This window comes from Ambystoma mexicanum, chromosome 7p, assembly GCF_040938575.1.
Source record: "Ambystoma mexicanum isolate Mex_15411 chromosome 7p, UKY_AmexF1_1, whole genome shotgun sequence".
Taxonomy (NCBI): Eukaryota; Metazoa; Chordata; class Amphibia; order Caudata; family Ambystomatidae; genus Ambystoma; species Ambystoma mexicanum.
Window position 1 is genome coordinate 830,179,307 of NC_090939.1, and position 12,062 is coordinate 830,191,368.

Below are 12,062 nucleotides of genomic sequence, written 5' to 3' on the forward strand. Positions count from 1 at the left end.
GCATTATTTATGGTTTACAGGTCTAAGAAATAAAAAATTGAATTATTTTTTAGAAGGATTGATCTGGAGAACCTTAATAAAACACAGTCCTTATTTTTCGGTGGCCCTGTTTCAGCATGAGTTAAGCTTTATTACTTGGAAATTGCTCATATTCTGGATGAAATTGTCCCTTTAACACAACTTTATACGCTTGCCTTTATCACATTTGTAAAAGAAAACTTTTGTCTCCGATGTTAATTGTCATATCATCACTTCATCTTGTGAAGGAAACAGTACTTATCCAGCTGTTCCTCCTAAAGAGAAGATTATGGTAACAGAACGGTGTCATAATAAGCTTTTAATATCTACAAATACTGTATTTGAGGAATGTACTCATTTTTAGAGACATTTTTGTTTGCCATTATATATACGTACAGATTCATGCTATAAATATAGATATGTATTCATAAGGTTTTGCTTTCATCTTGTATTTGCGCTGGAAGTTATGGGCCCCATGAGTAATTTGAATAAAGAACAACATATGTTCTGTCTCTGGAAGTAAGCAAGACAGATGGGGACAGCAAAGCATCTTACGCTTCATGTATAGAGACATGGTATATTACATTTCAAGATTTTGGGCGTTTTGTACATAACTCATGCTTTATCACTTTTAAAGCCTTTTGGGGAAGAAGTACCCAGATTTCATTGATTATCACCATGACTGAGTTTGTACTTAAATTAGACAAAATGTTAGTAGAGAAACTTTTATGTTTTTTACTGATCTAACTGGATTTCCTCTACTTCTGGTTGTGTCTGCATTCAATTAATTGATTTGATAATTGTCATTTTATAATTGGCAATTATGTTGACATTTTCGACCCGATTCCTAGAATTCAGGGCAGAAAAGGCTCAAGAAACAATTGTGCGGCATGTGTATTCATGGATTTCCCGAGGCATCACAAGCCGAGGCGCAAGGAACATCAAGCAGTGGCAGCAACGCCCCCATCATGCCCCCACGTACAGTAAAAAGCAAGTAAAATGGCAAACAAGGCGCAAGCCCCCGTGCCATCCCAGGACCAGCATACAGCCCCCCGAGCCAAATCGCGTGAAAACTCGATGCAAACCGGGTACACGCTGAGTATCCAAGGGATTTTCTGGGGTGCGGACGGGGTATACGCTGAGTTTCCACCCAATTTGGCTAGGGTGTGGATGGGGTATGCGCTGAGTATCCACGCACCTTGGCTGGTGTGCATCCAGGGTACACGCTGAGTTTCCACGTGATTTGGCTGAGGTGCGGACGGGTACACGCTGAGTTTCCATGCAATTTGGCTGGGGTGCAGACGGGGTACGTGCTGAGTTTCCAAGTGATTTAACTGGGGTGCGTCAGGGATACGTGCATGAGATTCCATGCGATTCGGCTGGGGTGCTTCCGGGGTATGCACTGAGTTTCCATGCAATTTGGCTGAGGTGCGGATAGGTACTTGCTGAGTTTCCATGCGATTTGGCTGGGGTGCGTCCGGGGTACACGTGGGAGTTTCCACGTGATTGGGCTGGGGTGCATCTGGGGTATGCACTGAGTTTCCACGTGATTTGGCTGGGGTGCAGACGGGGTACATGCTGAGTTTCCATGCGATTTGGCTGGGGTGCATCCGAGGTACGCGGAGGAGTTTCCATGTGATTTGGCTGGGTGCGTCCAGAGTACATGCTGAGTTTCCACATGATTTGGCTGGGGTGCGGACGGGGTACACGCTGAGTCTCCACGTGATTTGGCTGCAATGCGGACGGGGTACACGCAGGAGTCCCCATGCGATTTGGCTGTGGTGCATCCGAGGTACGTGCTGAGTCTCCACGCGATTTGGCTGGGGTGCGGACGGGGTACACGCAGGAGTTTCCATGCGATTTGGCTGGGGTGCGTCTGGGGTGCACGCTGAGTTTCCACATGATTTGGCTGTGGTGTGTCTGGGGTATGTGCTGAGTCTCCACGCAATTTGGCTGGGGTTCGGACGGGGTACACGCAGGAGTTTCCATGTGATTTGGCTGGGTGCGTCCAGGTTACATGCTGAGTTTCCACATGATTTGGCTGGGTTGCGGACGGGGTACGCAAAGGAGTTTCCATGCGATTTGGCTGGGGTGCATCTGGGGTACGCAGAGGAGTTTCCATATGATTTGGCTATGGTGCGTCAGGGGTACGCGCTGAGTCTCCATGCAATTTGGCTGTGGTGCGTCCGGGGTACGTTCTGAGTCTCCATGCGATTTGGCTGGGGTGCGTCAGGGGTATGTGCCAAAATCCCACGTGATTTGGCTGGGGTGCGGACGGGGCACACTCAGGAGTTTCCTTGTGATTTGGCTGGGTGTGTCCAGGGTAAATGCTGAATTTCCACATGATTTGGCTGGGGTGTGGATGGGGTACGTGCTGAGTCTCCATGCGATTTGGCTGGGGTGCGGACGGGGTACACGCAGGAGTTTCCATGTGATTTAGCTGGGTGCGTCCAGGGTACATGCTGAGTTTCCACATGATTTGGCTGGGGTGCGGACGGGGTACGCACAGGAGTTTCCATGCGATTTGGCTGGGGCGCGTCCGGGGTACACGCTGAGTTTCCACATGATTTGGCTGGGGTGCGTCAGGGGTACGCGCTGAGTCTCCATGCGATTTGGCTGTGGTGCGTCCGGGGTACATGCTGAGTCTCCATGCAATTTGGCTGGGGTTCGGACGGGGTACACGCAGGAGTTTCCATGTGATTTGGCTGGGTGCGTCCAGGGTACATGCTGAGTTTCCACATGATTTGGCTGGGGTGCATCCGGGGTACGCAGAGGAGTTTCCATGTGATTTGGCTGGGGTGCAGATGGGGTACGTGCTGAGTCTCCAAGCGATTTGGCTGGGGTGTGGACGGGGTACACGCAGGAGTTTCCATGTGATTTAGCTGGGTGCGTCCAGGGTACATGCTGAGTTTCCACATGATTTGGCTGGGGTGCGGACGGGGTACGCACAGGAGTTTCCATGCGATTTGGCTGGGGTGCGTCCGGGGTACACGCTGAGTTTCCACATGATTTGGCTGGGGTGCGTCAGGGGTACGTGCTGAGTCTCCACGCAATTTGGCTGTGGTGCGGATGGGGTACACGCAGGAGTTTCCATGTGATTTGGCTGGGTGCGTGCAGGGTACATCCTGAGTTTCCACATGATTTGGCTGGGTTGCAGACGGGGTACGCAAAGGAGTTTCCATGCGATTTGGCTGGGGTGCGTCCGGAGTACACGCTGAATTTCCACATGATTTGGCTGGGGTGTGGATGGGGTAATCACGTGAAATCTCCTGCATGTACCCTGCAATACACATACAAATCCACTGGAAGCAGACCCCTCCTGACGGGAAAGCCACACCCCAGCCCCCATCACTCATGATGCCACACACCCCGCAGGCAGCCCTCACCATGTGGGACCACCCCGCCCCCATCACCCGTGATCCACACACCCCGCAGGCAGCCCACACCACATGGGACCTCCCATCCCCCATCACCCGTGATGCCATACACCCTGCAGGCAGCCCAAGCCACATGGGACCTCCCAGCCCCATAACCCTTGATGCCACACCCCCCGCAGGCAGCCCACACCAGATGGGACCTGCCAGCCCCTTCACTCGTGGTGCCACACACCCTGCAGGCAGTCCAAACCACATGAGACCTCCCAGCCCCCATCATCCATGATGCCACACACGCCGCAAACAGCCCACACCACATGAGACCCCTAGCCCCATCACCTGTGATGCCACACACCCCGCAGGAAGCCCAAACCACATGGGACCTCCCAGCCCCATCACCTGCGATGCCACACACCCCGCAGGCAGCCCATACCACATGGGACCCCCATCACCCGTGATGCCACACACCCCAAAGGCAGCCCACACCACATGGGACCCCCCATCACCCGTGACCACACCCCGCAGGCAACCCACACCATAAGGGACACCCCCTTCCGCATCACCCATCACAGTAACCTGCAGGCAGGCCCCGTGTCATGAGACACCCCCACCCCCATTACCCAGCACGGCAACCTGCAGGCAGGCCCCGTATACTGGACACCACCTGCATGCCGGATGCTGACATAGTGACACACGGTAACTCCATCGATTGCATGACTGTGAACTTGCATGCCATGTATTGACATCACCCTCAAACTCCTGCCCACAAAACATACAGCAAACAACTAAAAAGCCATACACCTGGCCCACACACATCAGTGTCCCAGATGATCACACGCAATTGCTGACTGCAACCACATCCCAACATACAAATTACAAAAGTGTATGCCAAAGAGCGACCCTTAATACCTTGTGACAAAGTAATGTAAAAAATTCACATGTACAAATACACACACCGTGACAGAATTCAAAGCACCCTCGATTTGTGTCACTTTAAGAGACTTTTGCCTGGCGTATCATGGCATGAGCCTGACTGAGCACACATCACATGAACCTATTATTCTATAAACACACTAGTGACCCTCCCATGTGTGAAGGACATGACATGACATCCAATCAAATCACATGTCAGTCTCAATGCAGATGTACACAAGTTTGCAAAGGGCCAAAGAGTCCCGGGAGGGGGAACGGAGTGAAGACAGACACTAGAAATGTGTCTGGGTAGGTGACATTGAGACGGTGCACATGCCTGAAAAGTGTTGATAGATGAAATGTGGTTGCAGAGGTGGCAGTTCTGCACAAACTACAACAAAGTTAATCTGGCCAACCAGTGTCAATTCCAAGCCTAAGTAAAAACAGGAGTTGCAAACTGTCGGTAGGTGTCTAAAAACAATCTAAATATTGTACATGCGTGTGAGCCAGTGCCGGTGTGCAAGTGGCGTGTGAGGGGACCTTATGACGAGCTCAGAGGGTATACAGCTGACCATAGCAGATTTTCACAGGACGTCATCAGGGCAGAGGAGTACCAAAAGCACAAGCACCGAGGAATGACTCAAGTCATGACTGTGTACATGGCAAACATACTGTTACCTAAAAATATATACTGCAGCATTGGTCTGTCCATGTGTCAAACCATAGTAATAGAAAAATAGGTATAGCAAGGCAGGATATCCAACTACACGAGATACAATTAAATTACCACAAAGACTTGATTACATGCATCAAGCAAATCCTGTTCCAAAAATTTCAAAATTACACACTTCCATCACTCACCCAAGCCACCACCCTCCCACAAACACTGAGGACCAAGACACAATTATGCAGCACATGTGAAATTAAAGACCACCACACAGTGCACACTCCACCTCCACCTTAACACCCATCCACTGGTCATGTACACCAGGACATGCCCCATGCGAATTGATGTCAAACATGACACATGCATGCTTGTGTGCACACACATGAACAAAATTGGTCATCATCAGGGACACAGAACAGAATAAGGAAGCATCAAACATGCGCAAAATCCGAGACCAAACACCACTTGTAGTAAAAATAAGAATAGGTATTAAAACCAGTATGAAAGTCACAATCATTTCCTGAAAATAATTAAAATGTGCATGAAATCACCCAAAAAATTAAGCATGTTCAAATTAAAAAACAAAGTACACAAAAAAATATATGTCAAACTCAAACATGAGGTCCATGTCCTGAAATGACTGTCAAAATAAAAACCAAAATTAGAAGAAATCCATTCCACCATGGTGAACACAAAAGCTGCAAACTATGTACAAGTATAAGAGCTCCATTGTACCAAATGCATAACAAAACATGAAAAAACAATTCACGAAATTACACACCAAAAATAACTATATACAAAAAATTTAGCACAGTCCAAAAACTCCCCAAAAAATTATTCAAAAAAATAAAACTTACACCTACATAACTATATACAATGGCAGCGGGCTAGTCCTTCTCCTCACAATGATCCCTCATAGTCTCAACCAGGGCATCAAAGAACACTGCATCCACTTCCCCTAGGTGGGCCTCCGCTTCCTCCTCGAGGGCTTGCAGGGACTCCAACATGCTCCTCTCAAACTCCCTGCAAATCTCCCCGAGGACCTCAGGCCGCCTCTCTGACGCAGTGAATTCTCTGTGCTGGCAATGATGAGTCTTGCCTCCCGTGCCCGCTGCCACACTGCCCCGATCTGCTGGCCCAAACGCTCCGACACGGAAGACATCCTTTGTGTAAGGTCCACATTTGCCACCTGCCTGATGGCGATACCTGCCTCCCTGCGATTGAATGCCTCAAGTCCTGTAGCCTCCTCCTACGAGCCTGCTGCTGCCAAATAGCCCGGTGCCTGTGCCTCAAGGACAGCCTCTGGGATGATGAAAAGCCCCGGGGCTGTCGTGCACGTGCCCTGCTCTTTGGTGCCTGCTGTTCCTCCATTTCTACAGCTCCTGTCGCCGGCTTGGTCTGCATGGTGACCACCTCGGCTGATCCAACTTCGACTCCTGATTCTGGCAGGGATGTGATCTCCGCCAGACTGGCTGCTGCGGTTGGGACAGGTATACAGGGGGCCCATGTGGTATCTGGGCCAGAAGATAGCAGGGAGGACGACTGGTGCACAGAATAGGAGGACGAGGAGGGGGTCACATTAATGGTCAGCCCATGCACCCATTACGAGACCAGGAAATGTACAAGCCAGTTCAGGAGATGCCAGACCTCATTGTTATGATGTGCAAGCCTGCGATTGGTAGCCTGCACATCATCACGAATGGTGCCTGTATGCCTCGTGATACCGGCTACCATAGGTTCCACCCTGTACTGAATGGTGACATGGATGGGTCCGGCCTGAGGCATGCTCGAATGTACATACTGATGCAGTTGCAGTCCCAGGGGCAGGATTAGGCACAGGTACCTCCACAGCGACCTGCACTGCCTCCGGCCCCTGAGTCTGGACTGCACCAGTCACACCCACGTAATCAATCCCACAGGGCCCCATGGGCTGGGCTGATGTGGCCTCTTCCTCCTCCTCCACCTCCGTCGACCTGGATGCCTCCCCACTGTCTTCCGCATCTGATTGCCACTGTGCTACCTCACCTGTCCATCCTGCTGCCGAGGAGCCCACAACCAACTTCACCCTCTTGGGCCTCCCCTCAGCAGCTGCAGCCGTTGTCTCAGATGCAGCACCAGTCTCCTCGCTCACTGAAGATGAAGTGACCTGGGAGCATGACTGACCCTTGCGCCTGTGCCTGGTGGAGGCATCCCTGCTGCTTTTCTCCACAGCGCCATCTCTGCCTTCTTCTTCCATCGTCGCTTTGGATAGGGAGACATAGTACACAAACAGCAGGGTACTGAACATCTGTTTTGCACAAAGCAAATGTACATGAGTGGCACTGATAAAAAGGTCACAACCATCATTCCTGTCCACAACACACAGGTTAGTGCAATTAACACACATGCACAATCATGTCTGGCATTCTCAACAGACAATCAGATCCTTGGACAAGGCACTGTCAGCACCTCAAAATTTGAATTCACATCACATGCTTCATGGGACATACACATCTCATTCACACACATCAGCTGACAGTCATGAAGCAGGCCATGGAGATATCATGTCAGAGTGCACTCAAGGTCAATTTGGCAGCATGAGTCAATTATGTAATCGAATGCTCAAGTGACATCCACCCCGGAGTGTTGGCCAGTCACACACTCACTCTTCACACACATGCACATATGCACCATGCATGTCCATGATGTTGCCAAAAGCACCCATGTGTGACACCTTTCACATGGCCAAGTTCAGACACATGAAATCGACCATGTGCATGTCGTTACCTGCTGCCGCGCATCACACATTGCTACACAAACACTGTTAATGTGACACATGCTTGAATGGACTCACATGCAGCACTATCTGGGACATGCACACAGACATCTCTACAAGAGGCATACCTGACATAAGGCCAAGGTGCACACTCCAGCCATACATCAACATGCACATGCACTATGGTGGACAAGTACACATTGACACTTACCAGTCGACTCCAGACAGAGATCCAAATCAATGACCTGGGCGTACAGCGCTGGGTAGAATCGCTCCAGGACCCGCACGTTGTCGGTGGTCAACCGGCCCCGGCACCCCTCTTGCTTCATGCCAGCCTTGAGGAAGTGCCAGGCCTTGTTGTGGGTCCTGGCTTTGAAGTCCTCCCAGCGCTTGTGGACATGGATGTAGTCACGGGGTGCCACCCCCTTTGCATTCATGGCACCCACGATGTCCGCCCAGATCTTCCTCAGTCATGCTGTCATGAATCGTCCCCACTGGAAGCTGTGGGAGCAATGGAGGAAGGGATGAGCAATCTCCGCTTCAGTGAAGCTAGTGCAGCAGACTAGTATGCTGTCCTTGTTTTGAGGACGTGTTTAAATACGTGTCGGAAGCTTCACTTGGCGCGTTGCAACCCTGCGCTTCCCTTCGGGTTTACACACTGTTCGAGTGTTCGGTATACTACACGCTTTCACTCATTCCTCTGTTCTAACTCTGTTCGTCCCTCTTTGTCTTACTCCTTTTTGTTCTGCTCCTGAGCCGCCTCTTCCGCGTTATTCTTTAACGCTCTCCCCGGGCTCAGTAGCGGTTACGGTTCCCGTGGTTCGGTGCCGCCTACTTTATTTAGATACTTACTTCCTCATCCTCCTACTCCACTTACCTTCTGGATTCCCTTCCTGTTGGTTAGGGTGACTCCGATTCCTCTCTGTTGAATCCAAGTTTCTTGTCAGCCACGCATCCAGTCCCAGTGCATCTTGGGAATTGTAGTCTTTACAATCGGAAAAGTAACCAACACAGAGAGAAGATCATATTTACCTGGGATTCAAGATACCATCAACAGAAGGTCTACATCAGGGTTTTTCAGCAAGGCTTTTCCCTGAAGTGGGGTGGACTCACTGGAAGCCCTTATTGCCGACTTATTGCTTTTGGGCAGTGTGGCTTCCAGAAGAGCTTATCCTAAAACCGGCAAAGAAAAGTCTAACAACTCCTAGCGAGAAAGAAGAGACATTTCTTCCGAGAGCTCATCCGACGAAGCGTCCACAGGTGAGGAGGCGGAGGAGGTGGGAGACTTCAAGGGTGAATCTCTAACTGCTGCCAAGTCTGAGAGTTTGCAACGCCAAAAGATGGCTAGCCTGGAGCAATATCAGGAATTAGTTAACGCTATAAAGAGATCATTTTAGAAGTACAGAACCGGAAGACCGACAATGCTGCACTCAGGGCAGATAATACCGCCATGAGACAACAGTTACTGCAGAGAGAGGAGGCCTTCCCTTGTTACCATTATCGTGTGGTAAATACGACGGTAACCCAAAAAGAATCAAAGAGTTTTTGGGTGCATGTTTAATATATTTCACATTCCGTCCTAAAGCATATGAGCCTGATAAAGCTAAGGTCGATTTCTTATATCTAACTTAGTGGGTAACGTCCTAGCCTGGGCTACTCCATTGGTGACAAGCTCAGATCCTGTACTGAATGATTATGGACAGTTTACACAGCAGTTTCGAACTCTGTTCGAAAGTCCAGAAGTACAATATTCCTCCTATGAAAACTTATTGGACGCAAGACAAGGCCCCTCGGATGTACAGACATACGTGTCTAGCTTTCAAAGATTGGCACAAGAAACCGGATGGCCGGATTCTGCCAAACAAACATTATTCAGGAGAAGATTGCAAGACGAAATCAAGGATGAATTACCAAGAATTGCCAGACCCTCATTTCAGGACTTGGTTACACTGGCCCTGCAGATTGAGTGTCGTCTTTCTGAAAGGCAAGCAGAGAAAAGGAGACCCAAGTCTTACCCTCCGTTGCCTCCTAGCCTTCCGATCTCTTCGGGAAAGGTTCCTTCAACATCTGGGCCTGAAGAACCTATGCAAATCGGATCAACTAGAGGACCTCTGACAGCGGCTGAGAGAAAGCGAAGGAAGGATCTAAGCCTATGTTTGTATTGTGGGTCAGAGAAACACCTGCTCTGTGACTGTCCTGAAGTTCCTCCCCGGAAAGCGGGAAACGAAAGACCCCGACCCTGAGCAGGGACAAGGCAGGGGTTCAAACTGCTAATCCCTGTCTACCTACCCCCTCGGTCACCTTGGACAGCTCCCATCACCTGATGGTGTTTAAGGTAGTTCTTAAATGGGTTAACCACCTGTGACGTTCTGATGTAAGTTTTATAGAAACTCATACCGAGTAGTGAAGATATTGAGGACCAGGAAGTCCCTACTGTATGGCCTTTCCTCTAATGCCTGCAAATTTTTCTTGTTGGTCGCCTAGGAGACGAGAGCGTGTGAGGACGAGAGCGAGACGGACGGTTTATCTTGGGCGTACTGAAGGGCGAGTAACGAAACATGAACAGCTGAGTGGGAAGCGGGCCTGTGTATGTGTGAAAACGCCCAGGAGTGTGAAGCTGGTCGAAGCGAGATATCACCATTTGATTCCGGAGCGCTGCTCCCCGACAACCAAGGCTGTATGATTACGAGGAAAAGGAAACTTACAAGGTGAACATTTCGCCGAACCCGATGCGAAGTCAGTTTCAGCCGTCAGCTGTTGCAACCAAGTCTCACTGAAACCACGCAGTCGGAGGTGAGTGAGCGACTGAGAGAGAGAGAGGAAAACTCTACCGCTTTACTCGCATGCAGATTGAGTACAGAATAGGCGACCGTTGTCGCTCGATAGACAGTAATGAAGTTGGCGCCGTTGCGCCTTTTGCTAGAGACATTAGTACGATCAGCCAAGTTGAAAGGATTATAGAAGTTTAAATACGCGCAGTTGCGCAATCAACGTTTGGGAACTGTTAGGAAAAGGAAAAAGTTTAAGCTTATACAAGTATGGAAAAAAATTGCATCCGGGCACTCCAGTGTTTACTAGAAGAGTATACGTTTAAGAAATAAGTGATGAACTGAAATGTTCCATATCTAAACTAAAGAGAAGTGATTCGTTATGAAAAGGGGGAGGGAACATTCCTATCTGAGAATAGCTGTATACAAAGGGGAAGCTGAATACCACTACAGTCAAAGGCTGCATCAGTACTCATTAACAAGAAGCCACGTATCCAAACAAAAGAGCTGAGCAAGAGAGAGAAAAGGAAAGATAAAGAGTTAGAAACCAAGACAAAGAAAGGAGAGAAGAACAACTCAAAGGAGGAGATAATAGAAAAGAGAAATATATATATATATATTCCAGAGTGGAGATCATAAAGACAAAATAAAGAGAAATAAGAAAAGGGAAACCTTGAGAAGGAGAATTATATGCTTTTAACTGAAGTTTGAAACTTTATAAAGAAGAAAACTATAGACTCTTACCTGATCTGTTGACAAAACCTCCATCTACCTGAAGCTTGAAGTCCTCAAGAGAAATTGTATCCTTTTCAGTACCTAGAGAGAAAGAGAAAGAAAGTACATATTAAGTTAATAAAAGAATTGGATTCTTGTTGTAATCCAAACAACCTACGTATTGGCTCTGACTATCATTCATGTCTTAAAGGCCATTCTCACAATTGGTGTCAGAAGTGGGATAGGAGAACGCTATGGAGGACCTTATTAAAACCCTAAGTGAGGGACAACAATTATTACAACAGGCCTTACAATTACAGACTCAGCAGGCCCAAGCAGATAGACTAGCATTTCAACAAGCATTACAAATGCAGCAAGCACAACTACTTGAGGTTACTAATACCAGGAACAACACTCCAGTACCTACCTCTGTGTTACAAAAATATTCAACAGGAGAAGACCCTGCACATTTTTTTGTGAATTTTGAAAGAGTTGCTCGAAATGCACAGTGGCCAGCCGAGAGATGGTGCCATTACATCGCACCATTGATGACCGGGGAAATGCAGTCAGCTTATCAAACCGCCAACCCAACAGGACACACCACGTATGGAGATATGAAGAAAGTAGTGTTAGAGAGGATGGGGCACGATGAAGAAACGTATCGCATCAAATTCAGAGACATCAAGTTGGGTGGAGAGGAAACTCCTAGACAGTTGTACTACCGAGTTAAAGAGCTGGCAGAGAAATGGTTACAGCCCACTGTGTCCTCTCCAAATGAAATAACGGAGAAAGTGATATTAGAACAATTTATTGAGGCTCTTCCCGGACCTGTTCAGAGATGGGTTAAACAACAC

General features: G+C 48.8%; 1 long non-coding RNA gene across 1 annotated transcript in view; it reads right to left on the reverse strand.

Annotated features, from left to right (window-relative positions):
• The window catches only part of LOC138525581 (uncharacterized), a 99,087-nt gene that overhangs the window by 82,241 nt on the left and 4,784 nt on the right, over positions 1 to 12,062 (reverse strand). The window contains exon 2 of the long non-coding RNA XR_011283368.1: positions 11,239 to 11,310. This is a non-coding gene — a long non-coding RNA (uncharacterized lncRNA). The remainder of the gene's footprint in view (positions 1 to 11,238; positions 11,311 to 12,062) is intronic.